We start from the raw sequence: 25,911 nt of genomic DNA, 5'->3' as shown, positions 1-25,911 counted from the left end.
CTGACTGTTCCTGATCACCTTCATCTCCTCCAAGTGCTTCAAAATGGAATCCTTGAGGACCTGTTTCATGATTTCTTATAATATTTATAAAATGGCAAAATAAACCCCATGTTAATGCAGAATTATGATTGTTTGGCAGTATATTATCCCTTTACAGAATTTTTGAATTGAGAAAAAACCTCAAACTTCTGAAAACCAAGAAATGCACTGTTAAGGATGTCCATGCAACCATAAAGTCTGCCTTCTTTCAGCAGTGCCCCCCTCTCCCCCGTACTTCGTGTGAAGGTCCAGAAGGAGGTGAGAGGCAGACCAGTTGAAAGTCTCTGGGTATAGATAAGAGGGCTCAAAAGAAAGGGTGACATCACAGTGAGGGTCTACTACAGGCCACCACATCAGGAAGAGGAAGTGGATAATGCATTTCTAAAACAAACATCATAAATATCCAAACCACAAGACCTGATAGTAATGGGGGAATTTAATTACACAGGTAGCTGTTGGAAAAGTAATATTGGACATTTTGTGTTTTGCCATAAATTCTTGGAATGTCCTGGGGACAACCCTTTATTTCAGAAAGTGGAGGAAGTAACCAGGGAGACAGCCATTTTAGACTTGATTCTGACCAACAGGGAGGAACTGGGGAGCAAATCTGAAGGTGGAAGGCAATTTGGGTGAAAGTGATCATGAAATGATAGTTTTCATGTTTCTATGGAAAGGAAGGGGTGAGAGCAGCAGAATAAGGACAATGTACTTCAAAAAAGCAGATTTTAACAAACATACAGATAGATTTTCTTCCCAAGGGACCTTACCTAAGGGTAAAAGGAATTCAGAACAGCTGGCAGTTTCTCAAGGAAGCAATATTAAAGGCACAACTACAAACTATTCTGATGTGAAGGAAAGATAGGAGTAAGAGGTCAATATGGCTGCAATAGGAGCTTTTTAATGATCTGAAAAATCAAAAAGAAATCATACACAAACTAGAAACATGGACTAATTGCTAAGGAGGAGGACGAAAGAATAGCACAAGCACGTAGGGACAAAATCAGAAGGCTAAAGCACAAAATGAGTTACACCTACTAAGTAACATAAAAGGCAGTAAGAAGAGATTCTTTAAATATATTAGGAGCAAGAGAAAGAGGAAGGACAGTGTAGGTCCTCTATTTAGTGGGAAAAGAGAGCTAATGACTGACTATATCAAGAAGGCTGAGGTGCTTAATGCCTATTTTACTTTAGTGTTCACTAAAAAGGTTAATGGTGACCAGATACTCTAAACAATTAATATTAACAACAAGAGGGAAGAAATGCAAACCAAAATAGGGAAATAACAGGTTCAAGAATATTTAGATCAGTTAGATGTATTCAAGTCAGCAGGACTTAATGAAATTCATCCTAGGTTACTTAAGGAATTAGCTGTACCAATCTTGGAACTGTTAGCAGTTATCTTCGAGAACACATGGAGGAGGAGGATGGGTGACATCCCGAAGGACTGGAGAAGGACAAACACAGCACCTATCTTTAAAAAGGGGAACAAAGAGGATCCAGGGAATTATAGACCAATTAACTTTCCTTTGATACCTGGAAAGATACTGCAGCAAATGATTGAACACTTAATTTGTAAGCATCTATAGGATAATAGGGTTATAAGGAATAGCCAACATGGATTTGTCAAGATCAAATTGTGTCAAACCAACCTAATATCCTTCTTTGACAGGATTACTGATGAGGTGGATGGGAGGCAGGGAAAAGAGTAGACATGATGTATCTTGATTTTAGTAAGGTTTTTGACACAGTCCCACACAACATTCTCATAAGCAAACTATGGAAATGTGATCTAGATGAAATTACTATAAAATGGGTGCACAGCCAGTTGAAAGGCCATACTCAAGGAACAATGAAGCACTGGAATGGGTTACCTAGGGAGGTGGTGGAATCTCCATCTTTATTGGTTTTTAAGATGCGGCTTGACAAAACCCTCACTGGGATTATTTAGCTGAGGTTAGTCCTGCTTTGAGCAGGGGGATGGACTATATGACCTCCTGAGGTCCCTTCCAACTCTATGATTCTATGAGTTATCAATGACTTGCTACCAAACTGGGAGGGTGTATTTAATGGGGTCCTGCAGGGGTCAGTCCTGGGTCTTGTACTATTCAATATTTTCATTAAGGACTTGGATAATGGAGTGGAGAGTATGCTTATAATTTGTGGATGATTCCAAGCTAGGACAAGGGTTGGAAGCACTTTGGAGGACAGGATTAGAATTCAAAATGACACTGACAAATTGGAGAATGGGTCTGAAATCAACAAGATGAAATTCAATAGAGACAAGTGCAAAGTACTTCTCTAAGGAAGGAAAAATCAAATTCAGAACTACAAAATGGGGAATAAGTGGCTAAGTGGTAGTACTGCTGAAAAGAATCTGGGAGTTATAGTAGATCACAAATTGAATATGAAGCAACAATGCAATGCAGTTTTGAGAAAGATTAATATAATTTTGGGGTGTATTAAGAGGAATGTTGTGTGTTAAACATAGGAGGTAATTGTCCTGCTCTACTCAGAACTGGTGAAGCCTCCATTGGAGTACTGTGTTAAGTTCTGGGTACCACACTTTGGGAAAGATGTGGACAAACTCGAGGGAGTCCAGAAGAGAGCAACAAAAATAATAAAAGGTTTAGAAAACCTGACCCAGTAGGAAATGATAAAACTGGGCATGTTTAGTTTTGAGAAGAGAAGATTGAGGGGGAGACCTGATAACAGTCTTCAGATATGTTAAAGGCTATTATAAAAAGAGGAAGCTATGACAAAAAGTAATGGGCTTAATCTGCAGGAAGGGAGATTTAGGTTAGATATTAGGAAAAGCTATCTAGTAGTTAAGTAGTTAAACCCTGGAATATGCTTCCAAGGAAGGTAGTAAAATCCTCATTATTAAAGGTTTTTAAGAACAGGTTGGACAAACACCTGTCAGGGATATCTAAATTTATTTAATTCTCACTCAGCACAGGGATTCTGGACTCAATGACCTCTTGAGGTCCCTTCCACCCCTACATTTCTATGATTCTATGTCTTGACTCTGCCAACCCCACAGTTACTGAAATGTACAAGCTCTTTACTTCCCTTTACAACCCATTCACTTCATGCCACCTTCCCTCTACCCTCTTCAAGGAATACCTCAGTATTCACACACGCAGACTGGCCCTTGGCCTTTTAAGATTCAAGAAGTTCCAGATCCTGGCATATACTCACACACTTAGCCAACTTCCCAGGCAGAATAACACTTGTATAATAAAATTTTACTTAAAAGTGGTTGCAAATACATCTGCTATTGGCATTTTTTGAGGTTCTATAATCTTGATCTCATGTATATTTAGTTATTTCTCTTCTCTGTGCCTGTGTGAAAGACCCACAAACATAACAGGTTAAACTACTTAATTATACATTTAAAGCAAAAAAAAAAAAAAAAAAGCTACCTCAGGGAAGGTCTACACTGCCATGGTGGCAGGCATCGATGCAGTAGCATCGATTGAGTGGGTCTGTGTAGACCCACTCAGTTGATGGGAGAGTGCTCTTCTGTTGACAGAATTATTCCACTTCCCTGAAAGGTGAAAAATAGTGTTCACAGGAGATGCTCTCCGATTGACACAGTGTCGTGAAGATGGGGCGCTGCGTAGACAGTCTATGTGAGATACACTAGTTAGGTTACATAACTAGCATAGCTCATGTCAATCCAGCGCGGCAGGGTAGGCCAAGCCTCAATATAGACACAGTATTTGTCAAATGCACAAGGTAACCAGATTAGGAAAAAAATGGGAACATTTTTTGTTTCAGTTCAGTTATATTAATCAATGAAGATTACATCTACATCTATACCTACGACAACATGTAGACTTACAGACACTGCGTGCCCAGCTATCATGGGTATAAACAGCAACATAGACATTGAGGCACAGCTTAGGCGAGTAGAGTAGAATGCCCTATAGATCTGAATCCTAGGGTGTATATACCATTTCCTGTTTTTTAGCAGTGTAGTGTCCCATCTCACTGAAAGGCCCCAACAGCAGGGAAAGGCTCTTGCATGATGGAAACAATGGAGAAAGGCACCGTCATGTCTCTGCTGCTGGAGACTTTCCTCATTGCTAGAGCCTTTTGCTGCCACTTTTAGCTACACACCACAGTAATAGGTGTGGACGCAGACTGCTTTGACAGCTGCATGTAGCTACACTTGCAGTGCCTGTACTATACTCTTGTGTAGGCAAGTCATTAGGTATTAAAATTGACCACACTAAGTACAACATGTTCAGACAGAATGTGATTTTAAGTGGACAATAGCCCTTTAATCATTGAGTCTTCATCAGTAGAAATTAAGGTCAAACCTGACCCTGTTCTTTAGATCAAACATGTAGTCTCTACATTCTAGCAAACCTATCCCCCAAAGGAGGACAGATAAGAAAAGGATGGGAGGAGAGAACACAACATAAACAGTCACAATGATTTGGTTTGGCACACATTGTTAAACGTGAGTTATGCTTTATGGTCATGAGGCCACTTAGACAGTGCCTCTTTCGCCACAGTACTGCAAGGTCTGATTCTGCACATTGCTAAGCATGCTCAACTCCCATCAACTATAATGGGAGACAGAGGTGCTCAGCACTTCACAGGAGGCATTCAGAATTTCACAGGATCCTGACTTTATGTGATTTTTGGAGAAGCAAAATGACTCAGACCACTCCAATAAGTGGTCATAAGAAAACATATAATAGCATCAATGTGGAAAATTCCAAGCTCAGTGATATCACATTGTGAAGGCATCAATTACCCTAAGCATTCTAAGCTGTCCCTATGCATCTAACCAGAAATATGTTATTACCCTTCACCATTTACATTTATAACAGTCACATTTTCAAATGTGAAGATGCAAGTTATTGAAGGTGCTCACATCATGGATGAAAACACCAGATCACTTGAAAAATCCACAAAATAAATAGATTCAAGGGTATTTCTGCTTTCACCTCTGCAAATTAAGAAAACAATTTTTCTGATATATAACAAACTGCGAAGCAGAGTGAGTGTACACTTGCACTGATGTTGCAGGAATCTTTGCAAATAGGAACATTTTCATGCAAATGCTAAGTCACAAATAATATAAACATATATTACCTTTTAAAATTTCCCAAAACTTTATAAATAGTTATTTTCATCTTTTTCTGTTAGGAACTGAATTGTTCAATTCACTTGCCAGTACCAAATAAGAATTATAAAAAAACCTTATGATCAATAAAGTATTGTCTAAATTGTGGAAGTATTCTTCTGCAGTTAGGTGTCACTGCATGTTCCTATTAATCATAGCTGTCTCTCTAGGTTTCTAAGCAAGACAGTGTGTAATTTCCTTCTGATTTTACATATTATTTATTATAGGTAGGATGTTGAAACTATATGAAGGAGATCAAGCCCATATATTAGGCTAGATTTCACACTGTACAGTTTACACCTGTGTGAGCTTTTCTGAAGTCTAGTTCCTTCTAAGTGATCAATTCATTTTCTTCTAGTTAACATAGTGAGACCTGAGATTAGGGACAAACTAATTTAATGCTGCCCTTAACAGCAACTTCTGTAGATAAAATGCTGCTGAAATGATATGGATGAGGATTCTTGGATTGCTTTCTGGAGACTCTTAACAAGCGATGGATGGCTCTCTCTTTTCCCATGAATAAAAAATAATGCATAAGATAATGTGATTTCTTTGCTTAGCAGGTGTTCTCTAGATACCTGTACAACATGCCTAGAGGGTGAATCTACAAATGGGAATCACATCAATCTGATTCATGTACTTGTGCAAGTTCTTTACATTCTCCTAAAAGAGTATTTTGTAGGTATATTGAACGGCAAGAGGGAGGATATAAATACAACTCTATTCATTTTATGTATGTCCAAAGTGACAAGAAGATGTGTGCAAATGGTTGCAAAAAATCCAAGATTAGTTCTAATAATATTTCTGCACATAGTAAGGAAAAGATCTAATACTAAGATACAATTTCCCACCTTATTTTCAGAGGAAAATTAGACAGCAGAATGACATACAACTAGTAAAGTCTTGGAAAGATATTTTTGGTTGATTGTCCAAGTGGCAGCACATCAACTCTGTATAGCCACTATATAAAAAATTCGTACAGAGAATTGATTATCAATTTTCTGGCTGAGATTGCTATGGAAACGTTTACAAATGATAGATAAGGGATTGTTCTGCTTAATGTTTCTTAAATATGCAAGTACCAGAGAGACTATAACTCCACCCAGACCTATAAATTGGTTTCCAAATTTAAAGAAGTCTCCTTACACTGTAACTCTTACTGCTGAGATAACATTCTGTTAAGTTAAGGTTGTGAATGCTTCAACAAAATCCTTATGCAGTGTAGTTGTAGCCATATCAGTCCCAGGATACTAGAGAGACAAGGTGGGTGAAGTAGACTCATAGGTCTAAGGTCAGAAGGGACCAATATGATCATCTAGTCTGACCTCCTGCACAACGCAGGCCACAGACCCTCACCCACCCCACTCCTGTAATAGACCTCTAACCTATGACTGAGTTATTGAAGTCCTCAAATCATGGTTTAAAGACTTCAAGGTATAGTGAATCCACCAGCAAGTGACCCGTGCTCCAGAGGAAAGTGAAAAAAACCCTAGGACCTCAGCTAATCTGCCCTGGGGGAAAATTCCTTCCCGACCGCAAATATGGTGATCAACTAAACCCTGAACATGTGGGCAAGACTCACCAGTCAGGCACCCAAGAAAGAATTCTCTGTAGTAACTCAGAACCCACCCCATCAAACAGCCATTGGGCCACAGGCCATTGGGCATTTTTACCACTAGTAGTCAAAGATCAGTTAATTGCCAAATTATGCTGTTCCATAAGTAATTAAGTTTTATTGGACCAACTTCTGTTGGTGAAAGAGACAAGCTTTTGAGATCCGAAGAAGACCTGTGTGTGGCTCAGATGCTTTCCATTCTCACCAACAGCAGTTGGTCCAATAAAAGATATTATCTCGCCCATCTTGTTCCTCAGCAAAATCTGAAAATTTTCTGTTTGGACACTCAAAAATGGAGACACCAAAATCATAGAAGATTAGAATTGCAAAGGACCTCAGGAGGTCATCTAGTCCAACCCCCTGCTCAAAGTAGGACCAACCCCAACTAAATCATCCCAGCCAGGTCTTTGTCAATCCTGGGCCTTAAAAACCTCTAAGGGTGGATTCCACCACTCCCTAGGTAACCCATTCCAAAAATCTGAAGTCACTCTGGAAAATTTTGATCTATATGACCTTGTGGATGGGACACTAGAGTGGGAGACCAGAGACCTCATTTCTATTCCTGGTTCCACCACTGACCTACTGTGTGACGTCAGAAAAGTCACTTTCTCCTCCCACACACTGTCTGTCTTGTCTACTTACTTGGGCCTTGTATTTTTTTCTTAACTCGAGTTACCCAACTTGAGATAAAATACTAATGAAAACAAGGCAGTTTGTAGTTTTTATATGAATTAGTGGGTCAAGATAAGTCCCAGGCTCACCCATGGTCTTTAAACTTGACCTACTAACTTGTGTGAAAATTATAAACAGCCTTGTCCTCACTAGGGTTTTACCGTGAGTTAGTTAACTTAAGTTATCAAACTCAAGTTAAGAACACATAGATTTTTCCTAGAGAAGACACAGCCTTAAACTGTCAGTTCTCCAGGACAGGTACTGTATCCAATTATGTGTTCTACAGAGCTGAACACAATAAGGGTCCATCTCAGCTAGGACCTCTTGGTGCTACTGAAATACAAACAATAAGTTACAGAGAATATCTGAGGCAGAGCTGGGAGCAACACCCAGATCTCTTCATTCCAGTCCATTAACCCACATAACCATCCTTTCACATGAAGTAATGAGGTCAAAGGACAACATTTTCAAACCTCGTTGCCTCAAATTAGCCTCCTTAAGCCATTTGTAAGCATTTAAGGTGGAACTATGCACCTAAGTCACTTAGATAATTTTGAAAATTCTACCCTAGATACAAAAGCATGGATTTAAGAGGCTAATTTTTAGGCATCCAAGTCTGACAATTCTGAGCAAAAGATCTATGAGAGTATTATGCAATGAGCTGTAACCTGAAAGGACATCTCATAAAAGATATTTAATACCTATTCTTTTATGCACACAGGTTAATGATACAGAGAAACGTCAATTCCTCCCTCCCCCATATTAAATTCCTGTTATTTTTTTTAATTTAAAATGTTTCTTATAAAAAGCCATTAGTAATAATGGTCCCTTGAAGCACAGAAAAGAACTGGAGCTTCAGAATTCACCCTGCTGCGATTTGTATTGTCAGTCATTATGAAATGCATCTGAGTAACAGTGCAAAGTGCATTTCTCAGCTTCAGATATCTGAGCAACTGATTGGATTCACAAAAGAGGGAATGAGAATGAAGGGATAGTAAAACAGACATAATGAAATTACTGCTAAGAGCTACATTGAGACCAATATCCTTTCTGCTCATCCAGTGGCGTGAAGAGAATGAGCTTCTCCCTGCCCCCACACAAGCCTTCAGTAGATTTAGAACCTTGCTTTGTCAGGTTGTGCAACTCTGCCGTTAAAATGTGTCAGTTTTGATCTGGAAACATTAAACAATAAAACCATGTGGGTTGAACAAAATGTATGTTTTTTAAGACAAAAATAGCACTCTGATTAGGCTGGTTTTAAAATATTTTATTTTGCTTTGGGGTGTGTTTTGCATTCTAGTGTAATACCACTATGCCTTTTAAAATGCCTCCAAGTCTTGAAATACTACAAATCAATAAACACAAAAAGCAAGGAGGGGGAGGCGGGGGGTGGGGAAGCGAGAGGGGTGTCAGCGCTAACTTTCTTATCAAAGATAACATGCGTGAAATCCTGGTCCTACTCAAGTCAATGGGAGTTTTGCCATTGACTTCTATGGGGACAGGATTTCACACAGTCTTTTCACTTGTTTGTTAGGTTGCAAACCAGGATATTTGCCAACTCTCCAGGGATTTTCTGGGAACCTCCCCTTTTGGTGATTGTAGCCCATACTTCCATACATTTTCACATGAATTCCACTAACGCTGATCTCTGTGCTAGAAAACCAAAACGAAATCTCTTTAAATGCTGCAATTTAATTTATATATTTATATATATTTTAATGTCTAAACTCTAATGTATCTTTTTAGGGTGCAGGAGAAAATACTCTCTTCATAACGTTTTTATGCAGATCCACAGCTTTTCAAACCAACTGACATCTATTGCTTGTATGTGTCACATTCTTGATAAAAGTCGTATCTACAGGACTGGATATTGGCATGATACACGATGGAACAATGTGTCAGCAGGGAAATATGAGGAAATGTCTGTAGAAACATAACATTGTTCCAAAACAAAACAAATAGCTTGGGTTTTTTTTTAAATGTATTTTGAAACTTACTCAAACAGTTTGGTCACATGACTTCTTCACTGAGTGTTTCTTTGTGAGTGAATTGAGTTTAGGTGCATACTGTCTGTCACTCAAGAGGTCAATGAAGCTCACTAGAATAGAGGCTTGAGCTTTAGGATAAGATGAGTATAAGCAAGAGGCTGACTCCTGCTGATCAGTAGAATGAATAGAGTCTTGATGGTTTGGATGTAATGGAGAATGATGCAGCCTTGCTTAGGGTATCTATGTAACATTGCTCATGTTAAAAATCAACCATTTCAACTCACGGCATATTTAGTTCCATTGATTGAGTTTGCATTTGAACGGTCATGTCACCACAGGATCTGCTTTACACCTTCAAATATCATTAGAAATATTAAATCTAACCTCATTAGGATGGAGATGGCTGGCACTGGATAAATTGTCTGGGTTAGTGAGGCTCACCTGGCCCTCCTGTGCTTGTTGGCACTCTCACCTGCTCATTTGGACTGTAATGGACACTTTCCAGTTTTTACTGCCAAACTAAAAGTTATCCCTTTCAATCAACTGCATGCAGTCATTTTTATAATTTAAATGTTTGGGCTGCAGTGTTTCTCTGATTTCATATCTGCACCACATAGCATTTTCTGGGTTTAGTTAAGTTTCTGATTTAACCAGATCTTACGGTTTAAGTGTACTTTTCAGATGTTAGCACTATTTTTTTTGGCACTCCCCTCAGACTGGTTTTCATGTGTCAGTGTCATCCACTACTAAATCACAACATACTTCTTATTACTAACAATGGCATCTTTTGTGGGAGCAGCAAATCCATATGACCCCAGTAGCATCCCTTTGGAGCTCTGATTTAGTCTGATCTTTCCCTGTGCTTTTTCCAGGAAAACATTAGGGTGGAGTAATTCTCTTTACTCTGCATTTCTCATATTTTTAGCGCTTAACCACAGCCCTGCATGTATTTTAACCTAGCCCTTTTTGTTAGATTTATAACTCCATGGCAATGTGTAATAGTGAAATCATTCAAATTGTAGCATTTATCACATAACATGTATCCTCTGCCCACAAGAATCAATATACAATGCCAGACTATCTTGCAGGGTTACTACTCCTCTTGAAGTTACAGGACAGGCATAAATACTGAATTTGTTTTTCCCCTGCCCCCACATCTATGCTTTTTGTAAGAGAAAGACAGAGAGAGGGTGGTTACAGAGACAAATCCACAGCTGCATAGCTCCATTGATTTCAAAGGAATGACAAAATCTTAGAATCTGGCTCAAAGAACATAATTTGTAATTAATGCAGCTGATATATGGACATATTTATGGAGGATTATTGGTAGAGTTACTGTGTTTTATAATGAATCTCTCTTTTGGGGGGTGGAGGAGAGAGAGAAACCATTTTCTAAAATTGCCCCTCTCAAAAACTAAATTACTAGAAAGTAAGAAGATTAAGTGAATTGCTCAGATTACACCTGATAGATAGTACAATTCCAGTAATCGAAGAGCCCTTTCTGAATAAAACTGGCTATAAAACCCAAATCGATAAAAATTTTTCCAAGAGTGCAACCACTCCAGGCTTCCTGCAGCCCTTGTAAAGTTTCTATCAGAAGCACTGGAATCTGGCTGAAAAAGGAGAAGACGCAAGTAATAGAAGACTGGCCCTCCCCACAAAAAGTGCATAGCAGACTGGAAGTATTAGTGGGACAGAATTAAGATGTTTTAGGGAGTTAACAATACGAGAATTTGCATCAAATTCCAGCAGATATAAGTTTTATGCACTAATGAATATTTTAAAGTCACATAAATTAATCATGATGAGTTATGCTGTTTGACAACATGAGACAACAAAATGTATTTCAGCAGCATACCTTCTGGCACACCATCACAACATAGCTAAACATAAGAACTGTCTAAAAGTATCAAGGCCAAGTCACGGGCAGCTCACTTAGTGGCTATGGCCAGATGTCAGGAATCTAAGTCATTTGCCAATCCAAGATCAGGAACCAGAAGTGGAAACAAGGCCAAGTCAGAAACCAGGTATCAGAGCTCCGAGACAAATGGAGAGGGTCAGGAATAAGAAGCAGAACAAGAAAACAGGATCTGTAACAGCAAGTAGCTGAGGTTCTGCCCAACTGTACAGACAAACTTCCTGTGGCCTCCCCAGGTTTAAATAGGATGTATGGACCAATCAGGAATGTCCTGTCATTCCAGCCCTCATGGGTGGTATGGTATGTGTAGAGTCTAGGGCTCATGATTGGTTGAGCATAGCCCTTGCTAAAACTGTTAGGTGGTGGGGTGAAAGTGATTGGTACCCAGGAAATCTCCAAACCCAGGTTATAGACCTCCTGTACCTTATAATAAGTATCTGAAGGATGTATCAAAAACAATTGTTTTAGGTGGTAAAAGAGAGTGTATCTAGAACTAACAGGTCTACAGTAAGGACTTAGGTAGAGTTTGCAAGCTGATAAGGCATTTAGATCCAGAGCGCAAACTATTGGGGAAAGGGGTCTTTCCTAAGCAAGTCTCTGCAACACATGGTGTTTGGGTTCTGAAATTTGATCTCATCATTGATAATCATACATCACCAGCCCGTGCCCATGTGTCATGGGGTTTATACACCCTAGGCTTATTGGCAACAATGAGTTAATGCAGAAACACCATGCCTGCTCAGCCAGAGCTGACTGGCAGCCCCAATGCAGCTGTGAAGATAAAAAGGACTGTAAGATAGGCAGGCAGGGTGGCTACTAGAAGACAGAAGGATTCTGGAAAGTAGCTTCTGCCAAAAAAACTGGTAAGAAGCCAACACTTCAGAGAGAGAGAGAAAAAACATCAGGAGGCTGGAAGGTCCATAGAGGTAAAAAGCAGCTCAGGGAACTGCAAAGGACTTGAGAAGGGCTAACTCTGGCTGCTTTGAACAAGGTATCTGAACTGGAACCCAATGGCATTGGGGAGCCTAGTTTCCTTACCTCTTTCCCAGACAAAGAAGTGAGAGGGAAAATGGTCAAGGATTGTTAGTGATAGACAGAGATCAGATTCTGACACTTTTGGACTTTCAGGTCCTTATTTTCGCACTTTTCTGTAACTGTGAAAGGGGATAGACTGAGCAGGGACTTAGCCAAGAGGTAGGCCACATAAAATGACTGACTGTCTTGATGCCAGAAGAGCTGGAAGAACTGTTAGACTGAATGGACTATGCCCAGACACAGGAAGATGCTCTACAGGTGAGCGTATGTTCCTACCCCATGTCAAAGTGCATATCCATTGTTCTCCTTGGGCTTGGAGGCCCTTACTTCCTTAGAGGATTCCTACAGCATAATCTGTAACTATCTCTTGCCATACCCACGTGGACAACTCACCCCTAGGTTGCTAGGGTTGCTCAGACTGAAATTTCCTCTATGCCTCTTCTCTCACTGTCCATAAAGTTGCTCAACCCTATTTCTATTCTCCAAACAGAGAAGCTCAGGCTACACCCCCATCTGTTCCTGCACTTCAGGGCAATGTATACTTTGTAAAGTATGTGTGTACATCTTAACACGCTAGAAATTAATTCCTGACTCCATTAAAGTCAATAGGAGCAGTCCCATTTACTTCAAAGGGGCCAGGATTTCTCCAGTTAAGTTCTAAGTATTTGAAAATGCCACCTAATAAGTAATGTACTTCACTCCAAAAAAACTTAACAGTACCAGTGTTAACCTGGGACAACTGTAATGCAGCAGAGTGGCCTCATTTCAGCACAGAGAGGGTTAACTCACTTTGCTGGGCTCAGCTGAGCTGGAGGCAACCAGGAAAAAAAGCCAGACATCCTTCCTAGGGAGCAGAACTGCCTGTGGAGCCCATGTAGGTGACCAGATGTCCTGATTTTATAGGGACAGTTCTGATATTTGGGGCTTTTTTATATAGGTGTCTCTTATCCCCCACCCCCGTCCCTAATTTTCACACTTGCTATCTGGTCACCCTGATCCCATGACCGGCTGTGGCAGGCAAAGACTACCTGAGCCTTCTGGAGAGAAGGCCAGCTGCTGCCCCGGGAGACATGGAAACCCAGAGAGGAAACGGTGAGCGAGCTGCTTGGCAAGGAGACGAGGAACCAAGCCATGGAGCAGCCCCACCAGCTGCTGGTAGGTTGTAGCCCAGAGAAGTGAGGTATTGACTTGGCTGTGTTGCCAGGAGGCAAGGCAGCAACCTCACACTTCCCCGCTGATCCTGTGATACAACCACCCATAGCTTCTAGAGCCATGGGCTGGGAACCTGGTGGAGCAAGGTGGGCCCTGTGCCTGAAGGTCTGAGCCATTGGCTGTTTATTTGCTTAGCCCTCAGGTAGAACACATAGACACAGGCAGCTTGTGTACTTAAGCCAGAAGACCAGAGCCACTGACTGTCTGCTCTGCTCTCATCCAGGAGGCCTGAGCTACCACTAGCTCAGTGGCTCTCCTATGTTCCAGGATGCCTGATTGACCAACCCAGCATGAGCACGGATTCTCTTCTGCTGTCAAAGTGGGTGCCCCTAGCCCTAAGACCCAGGAACCTTACACAACACAATAAAACAAAGGGGAGATCCTTATTTCAACATTAATAAGTATTTTAGGAAGCCCTATTAAAAGCAAAAAACACCCATATAACCCAAATATCTTTTCCAGTTTCTCTCTAGCTTCTCAGGAAATGTTTACCTCAGACTAATTTCCCCCATGTAAAGTTCCAAGCAGGTAATGATTTGGTCTGGCAAATTTAGAGATGTGGTAAAAATGAGGGTCATAATGGAAGACTCACCTCAAACCTAACTGTGGGAGAAGCCTTCCCTTAATGAATCTGGGATACATGTTGAAATATCTCTGCATTGCTTCCAGACCAGCAAAGGCACAGAGATCATTGCTATTTCCATTATTATTTTAAGAAGTTTTTAGCTCTAGATGTTACAAATAATATAGCCTCAGAATAAGAGAAAAGCCTCTTTCAGTTCTCACTGTGAGATTCAGAAAAGCCAGTTTAGCCAGTCAAACCTCTGCTACATCAAGTGTGGTTGACAAGATCAGCAACGTTCAGGAGGTTTTGAATGGTGTGTAGTGAGGTTCTTTTAGGGATTTGCAAATCTGGCGTCTCGGTCCAGTACAAAACAGACATTTTTGATTAATTTTACTTTCACTGTTTTTCCTAGCATTTCCCTGAAACCTTGATTTAGCATCCCTGATTCAGGCTGCTGAACTCAACTGACCTTGGAAGGGTCAGGTTATTGTTTACACAAGGCAGGTTGGAATTGTGTATACAAGCCAAGGTGATTTACAGAAAACAAAAACTTCTTTTAGCATAGAACAAGATGTATGTTTTGGTGATTTGAGTCATTAGTTGACTAAATTGGCCTAATCAAACTATACAGTCTTACCTTCATTTTCAGAATTATTTTGAGACTTTTTAGTTTATCATGATTTGGTATGCAAATCACTTGGTCCACACAGAACCCAAAGAGCTCACTTGCATCATCTTCATCATCCTTGCTCCATTACAAATCTATTAAAGTATGCCTCACCCTCTTTGGTGTTGTAAACCTCTTCCCTCACTGCTCCCCCCAAAGAAGAGGAAACCTGCACTTGGCCGTTGTTTTACCTTTGGAAACCAACCTTAGGTAGTAAATATTCAGCATGGTGATTTAAAAGACTGACTCCTTTTAATGGAATTAGTAGATTATATCCTAAGGCAGTAAATTGAAAATGCCTCCCTAAGTTTTTGATGTGACATGTATGTCTCAGGCACCAGAGGACACATTTTCTGGAAATTGCATGTTTCATCATGTGGGTATCCAGTTTGCCATGAATGACTTTAAGCTTTGGTTTTCCTTCCCTTTCTCTTTTTTTGGGTCATTTTGATATCAGACAGAGAAGAAAAGACTGACGTAGAGATGGATTTGGAGTGAAATATCTGATACATATGGCATCCTTCAAACAATTCGTATACACATGCCTAATTACTAGGTTCTGTCTTGTTTTCTGTTGTTGCAAATAAAAAAATAAAAAGAGCAGAACTGCTGCTAGTCAATAATATTTAGCCAACTATTTTCTGTCTCTGATAGGGAAAAAACCTCTAATTGAGATGGGTGCAATAAATAGTGTTCTGAGAGATTTTTATTTGAAATAGTCTTAGAGAAGCTAACAAGAGAAGTATTTTATGCAGAAGTATGCAAGGCAGAACTAAACACAATGGATGATAATGCAATTTGCATACCCAACATTCTGTGCATCCCAGTGGGCACTCATCATGTTTCAAGACTGATGTGCTAGACAATTTGGATTAGCTAATATCTAGGAGTTTATTCCCTGATTAAGAAATGTCCCTCACTCACATTTAAATAGCACTTTCTTTCAGTCAGATTGTAATAGTAGAACACACTAAATGAAGTGACAATAAACCCTTTTAAAATAAACAGTGTTAAGAAAAGTAGCAATTAATTTAGCTAGTAGCTTTCAAGCAAATTACTTTCTGAATTTCTTAGAACAATATGTGAAAAGAACATCAAGTGCAATGTTATTAATTATACATAAAGTAATTGTATAATAATCCCTTATATTTATATTGCACATGGTCCTAAAGTGCTTTACCAGCTTACATTTACACTGAAATACAAACGATACATAAGCATCCTCTTATCTGCCACTTCTGGAATGGAATAAAGTAACATTTTGCACACAATGTGGGAGAGGTAATATCTTTTATTGGACCAACTCCTGTTGGTGAAATACAAGCTTTCGAGCTACACCGAGCTCTTCTTCAAGTCTGGGAAAGGTACTCAGTGTCACAACTAAATACAAGGTGGAACGGATCGTTTAGTAACAAGAAGCTGGTCCAGTAAAAAGATATCCCCTTGCCCACCTTGTCCTCTAATATCCTGGGACCAACCTGGCTACAACGCTGTAAACAACATTTTGCACGCAGTAGGTTTACAGAAGAGTTGGCTTTCTGACAGTTCTAATGGGAATTTGATCTGTTCCCTGGGACAGGAAGAATAGTATCCAGTTGTAAAGATGGGGAATATTTATATAAGCAGAATGTAATTACTTGACTTGACTAGGGCAAATCCTGGCTCCACTGAAGTCAATAGTAACTTTGCCATTGAATGCAATGGGACCAGGATTTCATGCATAATTTGCCCAGGAATCTGTGGCTGATATTCCTATTTGTTTTAGAAATAACAGCAAGTGGAAAAGCCTTCAATTTTATATGACAAAAAAAAGGAATACATCCATCTTGGGAGCTCTATTAAGACTACAGCAATATTTGCATTCTGCACTTGGCTAATAGGTAGGCACTCAAGTGATGGGAGATGTTAATGTTTAGGACATGTTGTTTTATGTCAAATCCAATGGGTGCAGAACACTGCAGCACCCTTCAGAGGCAGGCAATGTTAGGATTGTCACCTGGAGGAGGCCCTCTCTCTATTGCTACTGCGTACAGAAACCTCTGGCCAAGTTTGTGGGTGTTTTTTTTAAATTTAAATGGGTGCATAAAGTCTCCTAAGTCCATATTTAGGCCCTGATTCAACAAAATATTTAAACATGTCTAACATTCAGCATGTGAGGAGTCCGACAGACTTCAGTGGAACTATTCCTATGCTTAAATGTAAGCATGTGCTTTTGCTTTATTGGAGATATAGCCTCTAAAAATGGGATGTCATTTTCAGAAATAGGAAACACCCAGAAGCTCTCACTCACGTCAAAGAAAAAAGAAATTAAATGGGAGTGAGGAGGAGAATCTTGGAGGAATCCTGCCCCCCCAATGTGGAAATGTAATTGAAACCTGGTTAAAGTAGAAAATAAAAGATTAACCATCAAAATTAAAAACCCAGACTTTTATCCTTTATACATATTTGTACATATTTTAGCACTTAGAAGTGTGGGAGAGAATAAATTCGGCAAGGGCCATCAGGATGGACTATCAGGAGAACCAAATTAAACCTTTCACTTCAGTTCACTTTCCTGCCTTATCATCTCCCCAATAGATCCTAACCATCTTCCTCGGATCCTACTGCTTTCACTTCTCCATTCAAAGCTGTTTGTCACCGTGATAAAGAAATAGAGAGCTGGAGGAGACTCACTCCAGAGTATGTCAATGCCACTCCTTATTGAGTCTTAGCAGTCATTGTTATATGCTGTAGGGCAAGAGCAGTCAATAGGTGGACTGAAGGCCAAATCTGACCGTCAGTCACTTTTGACCAGACCATGACATCTTTTTATTTACTTCTTATGATCATTATTATTATTTTTGTATTTTCTCTATAGTCTGGACCTTGACTATACCTTGACCAAGAAATTTTGACCTTGACAAAAAATAATTGTCTACCTCCGCTGTAGGGAATCTCCTCATTAGTGCTTAGCGTGTAATATTGCTTGCCAGCTCTGGGAGAGAGCCATAAGGTGAAAGTATTAAACCTAGGTTTCCAAATTTGTCTCTCTCCTTCCTTCTTTTACAAGAGAACATGCACTTAATATTATCTATTGTCCATCATAATTAGACAAGGCATAGAAAAGAATAGACCTGAGGGGAGATGTTCAGCAGTTGACTGCAGGAAGTCTTATACAAAGCTTTGGGTCTCTTTTCAGTTAGTGCAGTGGAAAAAGCACAATATACATTTTTCTGTAGAAATGCTTAAATGTCATTATTAGCAATCACCTTTTTGAACCTCACTTATTCCTAGGCATCAAAGTATTCTCTCTGACAGCATGTTTAACTCTAAGAAGCTGTGCATGAAATCTCTTTATGTTCCATTGAAAGTAATTACCAGGCATATAATGAATTCTCATTTATGTCTCCAAGCAGATGGGCTTCTATTATCAGGGTCTTGGAACAAACTGATTGTGTTAAGGTGTTGTGTCACGTCTAATTCCAGGAGCCACAGGGGAAAATAACCTCATTTATTAATGATTTGGAAAAGTAAGAGAAATTCATTCTCTCACACTTATTTCCTGTAATTGAACTTTTTTTTTTCATTTTCACTAGCATGAAGCAGGAGCTCACACAATACAGAAACATGGTTTGACATCACATAACTTAAAATGAATTTTTGTTTTGCTCTTTGAGCTGCTCTGGAATTCATGGAGAGTGCAGTCTAGAGAAAGGAAGGATTTCAAACATTTGAATGACCACACAGATGTATTTGTCTATACCTTTAACATAAAAAGTGTACCTTTTACATAGCATCTGTGAAGAATGGCCCAAATTTATCCCTGGTGAAACTCAAATGTTTTCACTGGAGTTACACCACTGAGTTTAGCTCTGTGGGGAAGATTCAGATATTTTTATATCAATGAGATTAGTACCAACTGATTTGAGAATAGACTGATACCCACATTACTGCATACTGACTGGAAGGAAGGTCTGCTAAATGTACTGTCCTAGAAAGTAGTACACTTTAGACTAAATAATTTAAAAATTAAATTAGTAAAACTGGTACAAACCTTAATGCAGGTATACTTAAATTAGCCAAATTGACTTAAGCAAGGTTTAATACCATTTCAGTGCATCTACATCAGATTTTGCACCAGTTTAAGTGACAGATTTTTATATCCATTTAATTAAAATGCAATTTTCTTGTATGGACAAGGCCTGTTTTTTTCCCCCCTTCCCCTAAAGTTGACACAGAGCTTAACAAACCTGAGGCAGCTTAAAAAAGAAAGTTTGCCTACCAATAAATTCCTTCAGTTTATCTAGCTCTAATTTTAAAGGTCATTTGTGGAATTGAGTTGCTGGGGGTCTGATTTCTGAAAAATAGGACCCTAAAGGTAGGTACTTAAGAAACTAAATAAGTGGCCAGTTTTTTAAAGCAACTGAGCACCCATTGGGTATGTCTACACTTTAACAACAACAACAAAAAAACCCGAAAGACATGCAGTAGTGAGTCTCAGAGCCTGGGTCAATTGACACAGAGCCTTGTGCCACGGGGGTAAAAAAAATAATATAGTCCTTGAGGCCTGGGCTCTGAAATGTGGCAGGCGGGTGGAGGAGGGGTAAATATAAGAGCCTGGGTTCCCGCCCAAGCCTGAATGTCTACATTGCTATTTTTAGCCCAGTAGCTGCCACAGGTCTCTTTTTGGAGTGTAGACATACCCAGTAAACCCCCCATTGACCTCTATCGAAGCAGCTGATGTCATCACTTTTGAAAAACTGACCATGTATTAAAATGTTTTAATAAGGATTATTTTTGAAAATCTTGATCTCAAGGCTTATTCTTTGTATAGTTTTTGCATTATAATTCTTTTATAAACCTATGACCATCTCTCCATTGTTAACAGTAATCTACTAAAAAAATACAAGTTCTAAAAATATTGTCCAAGCTTCATTTTATACACAGAGAAGCTAAACAATATGCAGTTCAGAAAGCTGCATATTTTTGTAAACCTATTCTCAGCTGCAGTCATCACTTTGCTGACAACCATCTGTGTCAACCTGTTTCTTCCTTCCCATTTTCCTCAGATGAAATGCAATGAAAATTGACAGAAATAACTTCTTCAGAGAAAGTGAAAAAAGAAAAGTTAATAGAGTAGTGGGACTTGCCCTGGCAGCTTGTGTGTATTTTTGAATGTTAAGTTTTACTTGTACTCAAAATAAAAAAACTATTTCTTTAAAATCAAATCAGTAAAGCAACCACATTTTTACTTACCACAGGAAAAAGCTATAGAAATCCTAACAGGCCCAGCATAATGTGGCCACTTCATTACGAAATAACATTTCTTGTTGGGAGAACATGACACTAGTGGTCTATGATCTTCATTGTCTAACTGATGGCTTGAAGGTGGAGTTTTAAAGATGTTGGTTTTTCCATATAAAATTTTAATTTGGTTTGAGACTTGCCTACATGGAAGATGGTCTCAAGCCCAAAGTCCAGAATATTCAGACAGAGACCAGAAGGAAGTTCAGATCCATCTATATAACAAATAACCCCACCGCATCTAAACATATTGGATCTTATGGATGACAAGAATCCTTAAGACATTCACTGATACCTTGTGGGCAACAGTTGTGAAATCTCAACTCTGATCACTGAGATTTCAGAATGCATATCGACAAGGCTACAGATGGAAAAGCCCAAAAGCTTATCTCCTCACTTGACTCCCTAGGACTTTCACAAGTCATTTCTGGTCTAATCTATGCAGCCAGTCCCATCCTGGACCTGATCTTTGGTCTAGGTGTCAGACCTTCCAACTCCCAGACAAAAAGAAAGACCTGTGACCCTGATTCACCCATGAAACTCAGATGCCAACAAATTCCAAAGTCTGCTAAAGCACACCCCATCCACAAGGTGAGGTGTCAAGGACCTGGTGAATCATTTCCATTCTACACTAGTGCTCAGATGGCCTCTCCCCCTGTATTGGCCACACATAACTCTTTGATTTGCTGGCTTCCTACACCAGAGGAGAGATGCAGAAACTCAAGCACTGATGGCAGAGAACAAAGACATTTACAGGCAGTATGAAACATAATGAATTACTCAAAGTCTATGCTAAGGCTGTCTGACAGGTCGAGAGACCCTTCTTATCAGCCTCTATTGAAGCTGGAAAATCCCATCCCAAAGAGCTATCCAGAAATACTGAGTGCCTTTATCCTGCATTCAAACCGAGTGTGAAGAACTGTGAAGACCTATCATTCTACTTCACTGAAAAGATCAGGCACATTTGGGAGGACTTTCCAAACAATCTCTATCCACCTCACCTGAATCTACCAACCAACAGCCCTCCAGCATTCCCAAAATTCAGTACGTTCACTCATCAAGAAGTTGGACAACCTAAAAGAATCTCAACCCAAGATTTACAAATACAACCCATGCCTTTCTTGCCATATGAAAGAGAATCATGAGCAACTGATGCCACTCTTGATCAAAATAGCAAATACCTCTAACTTAAATAGAGAGAAAGTTGGTAATATACCCCATTATGCACCACTAAGTAAAGTAGTCAGATGCTATGGACTCAAGTGACAGCAATACACAGATGACATACAGCTCTGCCTGTCCTTCACCACATACGACCACACCACTACCAACCAAGATCGTATAGTGCTTGGACAAGATCAGCTCATGGATGATCAACAGCTGGCTGAAGCTGAACCTGAGCAAAACAGAGATAATACTGGTAGATAGAGGAAAAATTTGGAGCCATGGTGCAATTTCCTTTGCCTGAAGCTATATATCCATAATTGGTCAATTCTATCTGTCTAGATAGAAGTACTCTTGAATTCCTTGTTGATGCTGAGCTCTCCCATAGCAACATCTGTGAGCAGTGTTTTCTATAATTGGTGGTTGGTTAGGACACTCCCTCCCATCCTAGTGAATGATGACTTGGCCTCAGTTATTCACACCCTTGTCACCTGGACTACTATAAGGATATGTGTATGAAATCTTCAGAGCTTAGGAAACTACAACTAGTACAGAACACTGCAGTGTTTCTCCACAGAAACACAGGCTATGGCAATCACATTAAATCTGCTCTTCACTCCTTACACTAGCTTCCTACAGAATTTCAAATAAAGGTCAAGATCTTGGTCCTTATCTTCAAGGTGCTTCATGGATATCTAAAAAAACCATCTAAGAGTCCAAGATGAAGACTGTGGTCAATAACTTCACTTGTCTGGCACAATGGAACTCTCAATAATAAATATAAAGATCTTTGGTGTGGGAGACAGAACTTTCACAAACCTCACTGCTCTTCTGCTCCAAGTGCAATGTCATCTCCATGTCTTCTCTAACTAAAATACATAGCCATATGTGTGTATATAAACAAAATAAAAATCAAACAAAAAATCCTACCAAAACAAAACACTCCACTGCATGTTTCCCCGTGGCAGAAGATGAAAGAACAAATAATATGTGACAGATGTAAGTCATGTCATTTAATGTACTACTGAAAGGGGCTTAGATACTACAGTGGTAGGCATAAACAACGAGAGTAGGCATAGTATAAGAACCTACACACAATAGATGTTTGTGTGTATTCGTTCACATCTGGAATTTATGGTTGGACCCCGTGTGTCCCAGAACTGAAGCTGCATAACTGAAGCATTATTCTAGTTACAAAAATACACGCAGTGATATAATTTAGGACAAATTTTAAAGGGGAGCTATGAGAAAGCTATACTGATAGCACTAGCCAGTATTCAAAGTTGCTCTCTCATGGTTACTATGATGATAATAACACCAGAAGCTTTCACAACTGCTGTAATTCCTTCTCTATTATGTGAGAAAGAAGCTATAGGGGGAATGGTAGCAATTCTTATATTGAAATTGCCTAACAATTCCAATTACAAACATTTTCAAACCACTTTTGAGGAATTCTAATGCCTCCCTGATCCACACCAGGAATCTGAAATTTTAACAGACTCTAGTCCTGGAATCAGAGAGGTGCTTTTCTCTGTCCTTAAGAAAGTCTGCTCAGATTTTGCTGGATTATAAACCATTATAAATCACCATTTCCAGTCTTCTTGCAGAACTTGATGCAGTTTATTGATAAATTCTCTGAATATTTTGCTTGCATTAAGCATGCTTCAGATCCACTGAACACCACACACTCCCTATCAGAGAGCATAGCCATCAGCATCTCCAATGGGAAGCAGCCCCACAGACGGGTATGGAGTGGTAGGGTGCTGTAGAAAAAGTGGAATGTGATCATGTAATTAAAGACAGTATCAAAATCCTATCTACAAGGGGACAGAATTAAGGTTTCACAGGATTAGCTTCATTCTGAAGTTTCCTGACTTGTTGCTTGGCTTTGCAACCTTAATAGCATTCTTTTAACATAGGTTGTGTGTGCATGGTGAAATCCTGGTCCCACTGAAGTCAATGGGAGTTTTGAAAATTGATTTCAATGGAGCCAGGAGATAGAGAGATAATAAATGATAAAATGTAGAAGACTGTGCTAACTTGCATTTATCATATACCTTTGCCTGTCCTATCTGCAGTCCTCCCACATATCTGCAATCCTCCTACCAAGTGATCGTGACAGGACTACTTCTTATATGCCAAACTTTTGAGTAGTTTTAAATCAGTCTCTATTTAAAATATATAGTTTTTCTTTCTCTAATATCCTTTCCAAGTATGGAATTTTCCACCAAAATTGCCCAGGGGAGGCAATATTTAGTGCCCAAAGAACAATATATTTCAGGTCCATTATCTTGTTGACCATCAGAGCACAATGGGAGATTTATATCATCAGAAATCCAGGTCATTTTAGAGATTTCCCAAAATTACTAGTTATACTTTCTCCCTCAAAAGGTTTATTTGTTTCAAAATATGACATTAATGAAGCTGTGATCTGAACCTATGGAAAAGAGCACATTTTTTCTTCACTTTTCTATCTCGAAAGCATGTTAACCAATTTTGCTCAAACTTTAACCTTTAGGCTGAGATCAACTGTGGAAAATTTCAGCATAAAGAAAATTTGAGAAAGTCAGGATTGTTACAATGCAAACCACCCTTAACTCAGCCAACGTTAAGCTAAAAAGGCATTGCTTAATTCAATCCAGCTTTACTATCCGTAACTCAGATCACTTCAAATTCGGAATACCCTGAAGTTCGGGCTATGATATTTTACTGTTCTATTTATATTTTAGAGGGATCCATTGAAATTTATTGGTGTCTTTCTAATGTCGTCATTGGACTTTGCTTTAGCCCCATATGATCATAATTTAAAAATTCAAAGAATTATAAAACTTTGTTTATGCTTTAGATCTTGATGTGTTCAACAAAGCAAGCCAGTTTTGAACTTTCTATAGTCTGATATCCATTCACAAAATGTCATTCCAGGAGACATTTTCTTTTCTTTACTTGCACAAGTAACACAATATTGCTTTCAAAAAATTAATCTCTGGGTTGAAACAAAACATGAAAAATCCCTGCACAAAAGAAATTTGTTTGAGAAAGTTACAAGCAATTGTAAATGTGGGGGTTAGAATGAAAAATGAATAACCAACATGTCACACTGTGTGTGGCTCATGACCGAGAGTGGAAACCTCAGGGTAGCCTGTCAAAAGCAGGGCAGACACCAAACTGATGCATGTTCTGTAATTAGATTTCACCAGTTCAGTAACAAATGTGAACTGCTGGATCACTCTAACAGTTTTACTATGGAGTTATAGATAATCCCCTTGGGCACTCCAGTATATCTTGCCACCAGACAAGCTGGATTTAGTGATAAATTGTCACTTACACCAAAAATCACAAAATATTCATGTTGCTCCCTGTAGGCCAGTGGCATGGTCTGACTGGGGCTTCGTGACCCTTCCTCGGGCCCAGGCTCCGAGGCAGGCCACAGAGCCTTGGTTTAGGAGAATAAGCGGTGTCAGTTACAAGTCTTTAGCCCCAGCCTTCCAACAGGCAGGACAGTCAAGGGATTAGCCTCTGGCCTTCCCACAGGTGGGGCTAGCAAACAATCAGGCAAGGCAGGCAAGCAGTTTATAGCCTCCAGCCTTCCCATAGGCAGGACTAGCAGAGCTCAATATCCTCTGCAAGGCAAGCTCAGAAGACGTCAGGCCCTCCTGGGGTGGTTAGGGAAGGGGGGAGGGGGGCACAGGCCCACCCGACTCCACTCCGTCCCAGCTCAGGGCCCCATCGGTGGCAAAGCAGTTTGCCACTGGGTCAGCAGGGATCCAGCCGCAACAAGGTGATGGGTTTAACCCCTGACTCAGCCACTCTCTAGTCGGCTGTCCCTGGGCTACTTCCTCCCACCCTTTCCCCGGGTACCTGTCTCCACTCATCTCCCTCGGGGTTGCTGGGCAGTCGGTGAGCGGGCATCCTGCAAGTCCCTCACCATTGACCGGTGACAGGTCTTGAAACTTCCTGGGGTCATCAGCGGAGGCAGCTCCTCCAGGTCCCCATGTCCCAGGAGTTCCTCTAGTCCATGAAGTTCAGTCAGCTACAGGGGGTCCCCAACATCAGGCAGGTCCTCTAGGCCAGTTAGTCTTGGGTGGCTCTTCCCAGCTACTAGGGCTCGGCAGCCCTATCTAGTCACTTGGACCCAGCAATCCAGGAGGGCTTGGGAGGCTCCAAACAGGCACAGGGCCTGGGTCAGGCCTAGACCACAGCCTCTGGGAAGACACATCTGCCTCCAGCAACAGCTTCCCCCTCACTGAGCTGCAGGGCAAGCGTTTTATATTTCCCTTTCCTGCCCTGGCTTCACACCTCTGCTTCCAGGCTGTTTGGCCTGTAGGGCCTTGTTCTGCCCAGCAGGGGAGTCTTGATCCTTCCTCGGGCCCATGCTCTGAGGAAGGCCACAGCGCCTTGCTGCACTCTCAATCCCAAGAGACCAATCATTTACCATGCAAATAATCAATTTGCACCTTAGATTTCACACTGAAGACAATGTTGGTAGCCAATCATAAAATTAACTAATTAAGGAGTTATTAACTAGGAAAAAGGAATGAAATAGTTATTTACAGACTGAAGCAGGCAACATATATACACAAATGAGTTCAGTCTCTGGTTTGAAAAGGTGACAG

Source organism: Emydura macquarii, unplaced genomic scaffold (genome assembly GCF_026122565.2).
Source record: "Emydura macquarii macquarii isolate MOO-44397 ecotype Brisbane River unplaced genomic scaffold, CSIRO-AGI_Emac_v2 contig_1424, whole genome shotgun sequence".
Lineage (NCBI taxonomy): Eukaryota > Metazoa > Chordata > Testudines > Chelidae > Emydura > Emydura macquarii.
This window is presented reverse-complemented; position numbering follows the sequence as displayed.